General features: G+C 44.0%; 3 pseudogenes; all 3 read left to right on the forward strand.

The window, feature by feature from the left end:
• Nucleotides 1-745: 745 nt before the first annotated feature.
• LOC135561254 (5S ribosomal RNA) lies at nucleotides 746-862 on the forward strand (annotated as a pseudogene).
• Nucleotides 863-2,441: 1,579 nt separating this feature from the next.
• Nucleotides 2,442-2,560, forward strand: LOC135561259 (5S ribosomal RNA; annotated as a pseudogene).
• A 2,137-nt stretch (nucleotides 2,561-4,697) lies between these two features.
• Nucleotides 4,698-4,813, forward strand: LOC135561253 (5S ribosomal RNA; annotated as a pseudogene).
• Nucleotides 4,814-11,873: the final 7,060 nt, after the last annotated feature.

Consider the following 11,873-nt stretch of genomic DNA (forward strand, 5'->3'; position numbering starts at 1 on the left):
GACTCACTTTGACTTATATAGTGCACCAAGAGATGGTTTCTTCGCTTACTGGCCACGACTGTCCTGGAAAGTACGCGCTGATCTCAGCCTTGATCTGGTGCTGCAGGGTCGGGCCTGTTGGGCACTGATGGGAGACCGCCTGGGAATAACCAGGGGCTGTAAGGTATTTTGGTCAACTTTTGTCCGCTTTCCTACAAGGCTGAAATATGTGCCTCGCTGAAATGAAGTAAGCAAGCTGGTTTCATATTTCATCCAATCAATCTATGCTGATAAACTATGGCTACTAGCATATGCAATTTTTCCACATTTGAGTGACACAAAGATTTCGTTATCGAAATGGTGAACATGCAATAGCTGACAACTGGACCACTTGATCTTATATAGCGCACCAAGAGAGGCCGCTTACTGGCCACACTGGTTCCGAGTACGCTCGACCTGGCCTGATCCTGGAAGCCAAGCAGGTCGGGTTTGGTAGACTTGATGGGAGACCAGCCTGGAATACTAGGTGCTGTGAGCATTTTGTCAACTCTTTGTCCGCTTTTCCACAAGGCTGAAATATGTGCCTCGCTTTGAAATAAGCATGCGGTTAGTTTGTATTTCATCCAACAATCTGTGCTACAACAATATGGCTACAGGCATATGCATATTTTGAGTGACACAAAGATTCTTATCTAAATGGTGAAAATGCAACAGCTGTTAATCAGACTCACTTGACTTTATATAGTGCACCAAGAGATGAGTTCTCGCCACGGCCACACTGTCCTGAGTACAGCCTGATCTCGTCTGATCTCAGAAGCTACAGGGTCGGGCCTGGTTAGTACTTGGATGGGAGACCGCCTGGGAATACCAGGTGCTGTAAGCACTTTGTCAACCTTTGTCCGTTTTTTCCCACAAGGCTGAAATATGTGCCTAGCTTTGAAATAAGTAAGCAAGGTTAGCTTTGTATTTCATCCAACAATTCTGCTACTAAATTATGGCTATAGTATATGCAACTTTTTCCACATGTTGAGTGACACAAAGATTCCTTATCTAAATGGTGAAAATGCAACAGCTGTTAATCAGACCTACTTTGACTTTGATGAGTAGCACCAAGAGATAGTTTCTCGCCACAGCCACTGTCCTGAGCACGCCTGATCCGTCTGATCTCGAAGCTAAGCAGGGTCGGGCTTGGTTATACTTGATGGAGACCGCTTTGGGAATACAGGTGCCGTAAGCATTTGTGTCAACCTCTTGTCCTGCTTTTTCCCACAATGGCATGAAAGAGTGCTCGCTTGAAATGGCAAGTAAGGTTAGTTTGTACTTCATCCAACACCCAGCAAATTACATTGTAGAATATGTTCCATCTTGAGGGACACAAAAAGACTCTTATCTGAATGGGTGGAAATGCAACAGCTGTTAATCAGACTCACTCGACTTATATAGCACCAAGAGTAGTTTCTCGCATACGCCACACTGTCCTGAGTACGCCTGATCTCGTCTGATCCCGGAAGCTAGGTCGAGGTCTGTTTAGTACTCTGATGGGGAGACTCAATACCAGGTGGCTGTAAAGATTTTGTCAACCTTGTCCGTTTTTTCCCACAAGGCTGAAATATGCCCTCGCTCTGAATGGCAAGGTTAGTTTCTATTTCCAGCCAACAACTGTGCTACAAATTATGGCTACAGTATATGCATATTTTGAGTGACACAAAGATTCTTATCTAAATGGTGAAAATGCAATAGCTGTTAATCAGACTCACTGACTTTATATAGTGCACCGCCATATGCTTCTCACGGCCACACTGTCCTGAGCACGCCTTGATCCTCGTCTGATCTCGAGGTTGGGCTAGGTCGGCTTGATGGCACTTGATGAGACCTGGAATACCAGGTGCTGTAAGATTTTGTCAACTCTTTGTCCGCTTTTTTCCACAAGCTGAAATATGTGCCTCGCCTTGAAATACGAGCGGTTAGTTTATTTCCATCCAACACCAAGCAATTATGGCTACAGTATATGCAATTTATGTACCTTGAGGACATAAAGATTCTTATCTAAATGGTAAAACGCAACAGCTGCGAATCAGACTCACTTGGACTTTATAGAAAACCAAGCGAGAGTTTCTCGCCATGCCACACTGTCCTGAGTACGCCTGATCTCGCTCTGATCTCGAAGCTAAGCGTGGTCTGGCTTGGTTAGTACTTGATGGAGACCGCCTGGAAGAATACCAGGTGCTGTAAGCATTTTGTCAACTCTTTGTCCGTTTTTTCCCACAAGGCTGAAATATGTGCCTCGCTTGAAATAAGTAAGCAAGGTTAGTTTGTATTTCATCCAACAACCTGTGCCAAATCATATTAGCAGTACATGCAATTTTGAGTACACAAAGATTCTTATCTAAATGGTGAAAATGCAACAGCTGTTAATCAGACTCACTTTGACTTTATATAGTGCACCAAGAGATAGTTTCTACGCTACGCCACACTGGTCCTGAGTACGCCTGATCCTCGTCTGATCTCAGAAGCTAAGCAGGGTCGGGCCTGGTTAGTACTTGGATGGGAGACTGCCTGGGAATACCAGGTGCTGTAAGCATTTTGTCAACTTCTTTGTCCGTTTTTTCCCACAAGGCTGAAATATGTGCCTCTGAAATAAGTAAGCAAGGTTAGTTTCTATTTCAGCCAACAATCTGTGCTACAAATTATGGCTACAGTATGTTACATTTATTTCCACATTTTGAGTGACACAAGATTCTTATCTAAATGGTGAAATGCAACAGCTGTTAATCAGACTCACTTTGACTTTATAGTGCACCAAGATAGTTTCTCGCCACGCCACACTGTCCTGAGTACGCCTGATCTCGTCTGATCTCGAAGCACAGGTCGGCTTGTTTAGTACTCTGGATGGGAGACCGCCTGGGAATACCAGGTGCTGTAAGCATTTACAAATTTCTTGTCCGTTTTTTCCTACAAGGCTGAAAATATGTGCCCGCTCATGAAATAAGTAAGCAAAGGTTAGTTTGTATTTCATCCAACTTAGTAAACGCTACAAATTGTAGCTTACAGTATATACCAATTTCCCGCATACCCACATTTTGAGTGACACAGGTGTATAAATAATTTGAAAATGCAACATTTGTTAATCAAGACTCGCTTTGACTTTATATAATTGCACCAGAAGATGTTTTCTAAACACGAAGCCGCAATGCAATTAAGCACAGTCTCGATCACGATCCTCAAGAAACTAAGCAAGGTCAAACCTAGATTTAATTACTTGGATGGGAGACAACCTGGGAATACCAGGTGCTGTAAGCACATTTGTGTCAACTCTTTGTCCGTTTCTTCCCACAAGGCTGAAATATGTTAGCCTCGCTTTGAAATGATAAGCAAAGTTGGTTGTATTTCATCCAACAATTTGTGCTACAAATGATGCTACAGTATATGCAATTTTCTTCCACTTTTGAGTGACACAAGATGCTTATCTAAATGGTGAAAATGCAACAGCTGGTAATCACGGTGCTGTAAGATTTTGTCAACCCTTTGTCCGTTTTTTCCCACAAGGCTGAAATATGTGCCCTCGTTTGAAATAAGTAAGCAAGGTTAGTTTGTATTTCATCCAACAATCTGTGCTACAAATTATGGCTACAGAATTTTTTCCACATTTTGAGTGACACAAAGATTCTTATCTAAATGGTGAAATGCAACAGCTGTTAATCAGACTCACTTTGACTTTATATAGTGCACCAAGAGATAGTTTCTCGCCACGGCCACACTGTCCTTAGTACGCCTGATCTGGGCCTGATCTCGAAGCTAAGCAGAGTCGAATACCAGGCTGTAAGCATTTTGTCAACCTTGTCCTGCTTTTTTCCCACAAGGCTGAAATATGTGCTCTCGCTTTGAATAAGTAAGCAAGGTTAGTTTGTATTTCATCCAACAATCTGTTAGCAAATTATGGCTACAGTATATGCAATTTTGAGTGACACAAAGATTCTTATCTAAATGGTGAAAATGCAACAGCTGTTAATCAGACCACTTTGACTTTATATAGTGCACCAAGAGAAGGCTTTCCTACGGCCACATTTGTCCTGAGTACGCCCGGATTCGTTCGGGATCTCGGAAGCTGCAGGGTCGGGGCTTGGTTAGTACTGGATGGGCACCGCCTGGGAATACCAGGTGATAAACATTTTGTCAACTCTTGTCGGTGCTGTAAGCATTTTGTCAACTCTTTGTCCGTTTCCTGTTAATAAGGCTGAAATATGTGCCTCGCTTTGAATAAGTAACAAATTAGACTTGTATTTCGTCAACAATCAAGTCTCTAGTGTGCTTCTAGTATATGCAATTAATAATGAGGACACAAAGATTCTTATCTAAATGGTGAAAATCCAACAGCTGTTAATCAGACTTTTCACTTTATATAGTGCACCAGAGATAGTTTCTCATGACCACACTGGCCTGAGTCGCCTGATCTCGACCAGGTGCTGTAAGCATTTTGAATTTCAACTCTTTGTCCGTTTTTTTTCCCACAAGGCTGAAATATGTGCCGTCGCTTGAAATAAGTAAGCAAGGTTAGTTTGTATTTCATCCAACAATCTGTGCTACAAATTATGGCTACAGTATATGCAATTTTTTCCACATTTTGAGTGACACAAAGATTCTTATCTAAATGGTGAAAATGCAACAGCTGTTAATCAGACTCACTTTGACTTTATATAGTGCACCAAGAGATAGTTTCTGTTTACGACCACACTGGCCTGAGTACGCCTGATCTCGTCTGATCTCGGAAGCTACAGGGTCGGGCCTGGTTAGTACTTGATGGGAGACCGCCTGGGAATACCAGGTGCTGTAAGCATTTTGTCAACTCTTTGTCCGTTTCTTCCCACAAGGCTGAAATATGTGCCTCGCTTTGAAATAAGTGTTAGTTTGTATTTCATCCAAAGTGGCAACTACAAGCGATAGTTTTCTCGCTACGGCCACTGTCCTTGGTCCGAGTATCGCCTGATCCTCAGCCTGATCCTGAGTTTGCTGAGCAGGGTCGGGCCTCGGTTAGCACTGGATGGGAGATCCGCCTGGGAATACCAGGTGCTTGTAAGCATTTTGTTCAACTCTTGTCCGTTTCTCCCACAAGGCTGAATATAGCGCCTCGCTTGAAATAAGTGGCGGCGTTGAAGATGCATTTCATCCAACACCTGTGCTACAAATCATGGGTACAAGGTATATGCAACTCTTGAGTGTGACAACAAAGACTCTGATCTAAATTTTGGTGAAGGCCGTGCAACGGCTGTTAATCTGTAGACTCACTCTGATCTCATATAGTGCACCAAGAGATAGTTTCTCGCTACGGCCACACTGCCCTGAGTACGCCTGATCTCTTTCGATCTCTCGGAAGTTAAGCAGGGTCGGGCTTGGTTAGTACTTGGGATGGGAGACCGCTCTGGGAATAGGTGCTGTAAGCATGTCAACTCTGACAGGAACAATCACCCACGAGAAATACAAGCGAACTCAGGCTACCTAAATACGGTTCCCAATCAGAGACAACGAGAATCACCTGACTCTGATTGAGAATCGCCTCAGGCAGCCTATACAACACCCTAATCAGCCGCGATCCCAAATACTACAAACCCCAATACGAAAAGCAACATATAAACCCATGTCACACCTGGCCTACCCAACATATAATGAAAACACAAATACAATGACCAAGGCGTGACAGCATGGATTAATTTTTCTGCATAATTTTGGACAGAAAGTTTCTGATTTTGCAATGTTACGTAGATGGGGAAAAAGCTGTCCTTGAAACAGTCTTGATATGTTCTTCAAAAGAGAGATCAGGGTCCAGAGTAACGCCGAGGTCCTTCACAGTTTTATTTTTAGACGACTGTACAACCATTAAGATTAATTGTCAGATTCAACAGAAGATCTCTTTTGTTTCTGTGGGACCTAGAACAAGCATCTCTGTTTGTCCGAGTTTAAAGTAGAAAGTTTGCAGCCATCCACTTCCTTCAAATCAAATCAAATTGTATTTGTCACATACACATGGTTAGCAGATGTTAATGCGAGTGTGAAATGCTTGTGCTTCTAGTTCCGACAATGCAGTGATAACCAACAAGTAATCTAACTAACAATTCCAAAACTACTGTCTTATACACAGTGTAAGGGGATAAAGAATATGTACAAGGATATATGAATGAGTGATGGTACAGAGCAGCATACAGTAGATGGTATCGAGTACAGAATATACATATGAGATGAGAATGTAGACAAAGTAAACAAAGTGGCATAGTTAAAGTGGCTAGTGATACATGTATTACATAAGGATGCAGTCGATGATGTAGAGTACAGTATATACGTATGCATATGAGATGAATAATGTAGGGGTAAGTTATATTATTATAAGGTAGCATTGTTTAAAGTGGCTAGTGATATATTTTACAACATTTCCATCAATTCCCATTATTAAAGTGGCTGGAGTTGGGTCAGTGTCAATGACAGTGTGTTGGCAGCAGCCACTCAATGTTAGTGGTGGCTGTTTAACAGTCTGATGGCCTTGAGATAGAAGCTGTTTTTCAGTCTCTCGGTCCCAGCTTTGATGCACCTGTACTGACCTCGCCTTCTGGATGATAGCGGGGTGAACAGGCAGTGGTTCGGTGGTTGATGTCCTTGATGATCTTTATGGCCTTCCTGTAACATCGGGTGGTGTAGGTGTCCTGGAGGGCAGGTAGTTTGCCCCGGTGATGCGTTGTGCAGACCTCACTACTCCTCTGGAGAGCCTTACGGTTGAGGGCGGAGCAGTTGCCGTACCAGGCGGTGATACAGCCCGCCAGGATGCTCTCGATTGTGCATCTGTAGAAGTTTGTGAGTGCTTTTGGTGACAAGCCGAATTTCTTCAGCCTCCTGAGGTTGAAGAGGCGCTGCTGCGCCTTCTTCACGACGCTGTCAGTGTGAGTGGACCAATTCAGTTTGTCTGTGATGTGTATGCCGAGGAACTTAAAACTTGTTACCCTCTCCACTACTGTTCCATCGATGTGGATAGTGTTCCCTCTGCTGTTTCCTGGGAAGTCCACAAATCATCTCCTTAGTTTGTTGACGTTGAGTGTGAGGTTATTTTCCTGACACCACACTCCCGAGGGCCTCACCTCCTCCTGTAGGCCGTCTCGTCGTTGTTGGTAATCAAGCCTACTGTTTGTGTCGTCCGCAAACTTGATGATTGAGTTGGAGGCGTGCGTGTACGCAGTCGTGGAGTGAACAGGGAGTACAGGAGAGGGCTCAGAACGCACCCTTGTGGGGCCCCGTGTTGAGGATCAGCGGGGAGGAGATGTTGTTGCCTACCCTCACCACCTGGGGCGGCCCGTCAGGAAGTCAGTACCCAGTTGCACAGGGCGGTCGAGACCCAGGGTCCTTTGCTTGATGACGAGCTTGGAGGGTACTATGGTGTTGAATGCCGAGGAGCTGTAGTCGATGAACAGCATTCTCACATAGGTATTCCTCTTGTCCAGGTGGGTTAGGGCAGTGTGCAAAGTGTGGTTGAGATTGCATCGTCTGTGGACCTATTTGGGCGGTAAGCAAATTGAGTGGGTCTAGGGTGTCAGGTAGGGTGGAGGTGATATGGTCCTTGACTAGTCTCTCAAAGCACTTCATGATGACGGAAGTGAGTGCGCCGGGCGGTAGTCGTTTAGCTCAGTTACCTTAGCTTTCTTGGGAACAGGAACAATGGTGGCCCTCTTGAAGCATGGGAACAGCAGACTGGTATAGGGATTGATTGAATATGTCCGTAAACACACCGGCCAGCTGGTCTGCGCATGCTCTGAGGCGCGGCTGGGGATGCCGTCTGGGCCTGCAGCCTTGCGAGGGTTAACACGTTTAAATGTCTTACTCACCTCGGCTGCAGTGAAGGAGGACCGCATGTTTTCGTTGCAGGCCGTGTCAGTGGCACTGTATTGTCCTCAAAGAGGGCAAAAAAGTTATTTAGTCTGCCTGGGAGCAAGACATCCTGGTCCGTGACTGGGCTGGGTTTCTTCTTGTAGTCCGTGATTGACTGTAGACCCTGCCACATGCCTCTTGTGTCTGAGCCGTTGAATTGCGATTCTACTTTGTCTCTGTACTGACGCCTAGCTTGTTTAATAGCCTTGCGGAGGAATAGCTGCACTGTTTGTATTCGGTCATGTTGCCCAGACACCTTGCCCTGATTAAAAGCAGTGGTTCGCGCTTTCAGTTTCACGCGAATGCTGCCATCAATCCACGGTTTCTGGTTAGGGAATGTTTTTATCGTTGCTATGGGAACGACATCTTCAATGCACGTTCTAATGAACTCGCACACCGAATCAGCGTATTCGTCAATATTTTTATCTGACGCAATACGAAACATGTCCCAGTCCACGCGATGGAAGCAGTCTTGGAGTGTGGAGTCAGCTTGGTCTGACCAGCGTTGGACAGACCTCAGCGTGGGAGCCTCTTGTTTAAGTTTCTGCCTGTAGGCAGGGATCAACAAAATGGAGTCGTGGTCAGCTTTTCCGAAAGGGGGCGGGGCAGGGCCTTATATGCGTCGCGAAGTTAGAGTAACAATGATCCAAGGTTTTACCACCCTGGTTGCGCAATCGATATGCTGATAAAATTTAGGAGTCTTGTTTTCAGATTAGCTTTGTTAAAATCCCCAGCTACAATGAATGCAGCCTCCGGATAAATGGTTTCCAGTTTGCAAAGAGTTAAATAAAGTTCGTTTCAGAGCCATCGATGTGTCTGCTTGGGGGGGATATATACGGCTGTGATTATAATCTAAGAGAATTCTCTTGGAAGATAATGCGGTCTACATTTGATTGTGAGGAATTCTAAATCAGGTGAACAGAAGGATTTGAGTTCCTGTATGTTTCCTTCATCACACCATGTCTCGTTAGTCATGAGGCATACGCCCCCGCCACTCTTCTTACCAGAAAGATGTTTGTTTCTGTCGGCGCGATGCGTGGAGAAACCCGTTGGCTGCACCGCATCGGATAGCGTCTTCCCAGTAAGCCATGTTTCCGTGTGTCTGAAACACATGCTTCTAGCGAGGGCAATTTTGGGGCTTCACCATGTTTCATTGAAATGTACAGCTGTGTGTCATCCGCATAGCAGTGAAAGTTAACATTATGTTTTCGAATGACATCCCCAAGAGGTAAAATATATAGTGAAAACAATAGTGGGCCTAAAACGGAACCTTGAGGAACACTGAAATGTACAGTTGATTTGTCAGAGGACAAACCATTCACAGAGACAAACTGATATCTTTCCGACAGATAAGATCTAAACCAGGCCAGAACACACACACAGACACACAGACAGACAGACAGACAGACAGACAGACAGACAGACAGACAGACAGACAGACATCAGGACGAGAAAATCAACAACCTGGCACTTAACGAACTATACGAGGCTATAAACAAGCACGTGACCATGCAACTGCTTTCCTTTTTGTTGGTGATTTTAATTCTACGTCATTAAGACTTGTAATGCCCAACTTCCATCAACACGTCTTCTTCGCCACTAGGGATGATAAAGTCCTAGACCACAAGCAAGCATACAAGGTCCTCCCTCATCTTGAACATGAGAAATGGTCCTCCAAATGGTCCTCTTTCACTCGCATGCCAACTGTTTCAGCCAGGCACTGGGAGAACGCAACTCAATTCTCAGTGAAGAAGACATGGAAACTTTCCAAAGACACTGGCCCTAAACCTGCAGTGTCCTGGAAACCAATATGCACAATAAAGATTGTTTTCACCGAATCATATCCAGTCAGAACCACGTTAATGTCAATTACAGAGGAAACCTATCCTTGGTTCAAATACACTGACAACTACAGCCATATATGGTGAACCGAAGCAGATTTAACCTCACATACAGTGAGAGGAGCCAAGCTGGTGAAGCAAACCAATCAATATGCCACCCCTGGCACTGATATCCAGCAACTATGTATACAGAGACCTCAGCATTAAATAACTTTCACCGGAGCACATACTGTGAACCTGGCACATTGACAGGTGAGAGATACAATTCAATCCCCTCCTAGAAGTTACAGCTCTCTACAGACACATGGGAAATTAAATCAGCATGCGGTACCTCTGGAGTAAACAAATCAATCACTGTGAATTCTTCCCCATTTCCTTTTTAAGACTAACAGGACAGGGTGAAAGCTGAAAACAGGGCATTTGGGAGAAAGCACAGATGAGTGTGCTGTTGTTGTAGCACTCATTGCAATACTCATCCACGTAACAACAGAGGAGAGAAGACAAAAAGCTGAAATATCGATGTTCACATTCAGCCTGGTTTCTGATGACTAATATTTCAGTCTGGTTCCTGATGACTGCAATATTGGCAGGAGATGTGACCCTGCATTCCATTTGGAGAACTTTCCTGCAGACGCACTGACCACAGCCAGAAGCACGCGTCAGTTCCTGAACTGCAACTCCTGACAAAGTATGGGCAGAGTTGTCAGAAGGATCAATAGGAAGCCTGTGCTGGGACACAGACATCCCTGACAAGACTTCCTGCATACCTGCCCCAGTCATAAACCACAGACCTATGTACAGTATGGTGGAGTGGCTAAATGCTTAGTGTATTACACATTTTTATTTTTTATTTTATTTATCCGTTATTTTACCAGGTAAGTTGACTGAGAACACGTTCTCATTTTGCAGCAACGACCTGGGAATAAGTTATAGGGAGAGGAGGGGATTAATGAGCCAATTGTAAACATGAATGAGATAGTCACATCCTACAACTTCGAGAGCATATTTTAGGTACTTGGCAGAGACAGAGTTGAGTAACTTCCAGCTCTTTAGCTCATGGGACCCACAGACGATAACGAGAGATGGTGAACAATGTGTTAAGAACACCACAGGCCTCCCCAAGCCGTTACTTATTGGTGACTTAAGTAATACTATAGTGCTTTCCCTAGTGATTCAAAATCTGTATATAAATTGGATATTTTACATTAATTCTGAGAACACCATCTAATGTTAAATACATTTGGACTGGAATGTATTTGTCCTGCAGCTTCAGGAACAACCGTAATCAAGCTACTGATTCATCTAGAACATGCGGGGACAATAATGTTTGTCCAAGTCCAGCAAAAATGTCATGAGAAATGAACAGGAAAATAATTCATTATGCAGAGAAAATTATGATTAAACCTGTGGATGGTTAAAAATGGCCATTTTATATTTGTTACTGTCAACTGAATGATTGCCCAAAATTCCAATTACATATGCAGGTACAGTATGAGCAGTTGTCTAGATTCTAGAGGCAACTGCTTTGAGTGACACACAAATACATATTTTACTCACACAAATACCATAATCATGTTTTTGAATAATCAGGCTTTAATTGCAGACGGCAATGACTTATAAATATGTATGTACTTCCAGAGATGTTTGTCTTGTTTATCGCCCAGTGCCCACCCACTATTATATTTGCATCAGCCAGATGGGAAAGCGGGAGAAAGTGTTTTCAGAGTGGCAGAAATGCTGACCTCAATACATTTGTGGCCACTGAAGAACACTGCTGTCAACATGACCACGAGCATCGACGGTAGAGAATATTTATCAGATGTTATATTTGAGCTAAATCAAAATGTTGTAGCTCAATAAACATTGCTTCAATGCCTGCTACATCTGGCCAATGTCATATTTGGTCCATGCTATGTAAAGTATCCGAAAAATAACACGAAAACCTGCCAGGAATCAGTGGTGTAATCTTATCAACATACACAAGTCCTATACCAGACACCATGTTTCCATTTACAAGGAGTAGCAGACATTTCAATCCACCGCTGAAGCCCAAAACAACAACTCTTCGACTATGACATATGGATTTGGCCCTCCTGTCCTGACATCTGGGCAGGGATAGTGCTCTAGGTCCCGGGGAGCACAGGGGGAAGA

The sequence above is a fragment of the Oncorhynchus nerka genome, linkage group LG16 (genome assembly GCF_034236695.1).
Source record: "Oncorhynchus nerka isolate Pitt River linkage group LG16, Oner_Uvic_2.0, whole genome shotgun sequence".
NCBI classification, from domain to species: domain Eukaryota; kingdom Metazoa; phylum Chordata; class Actinopteri; order Salmoniformes; family Salmonidae; genus Oncorhynchus; species Oncorhynchus nerka.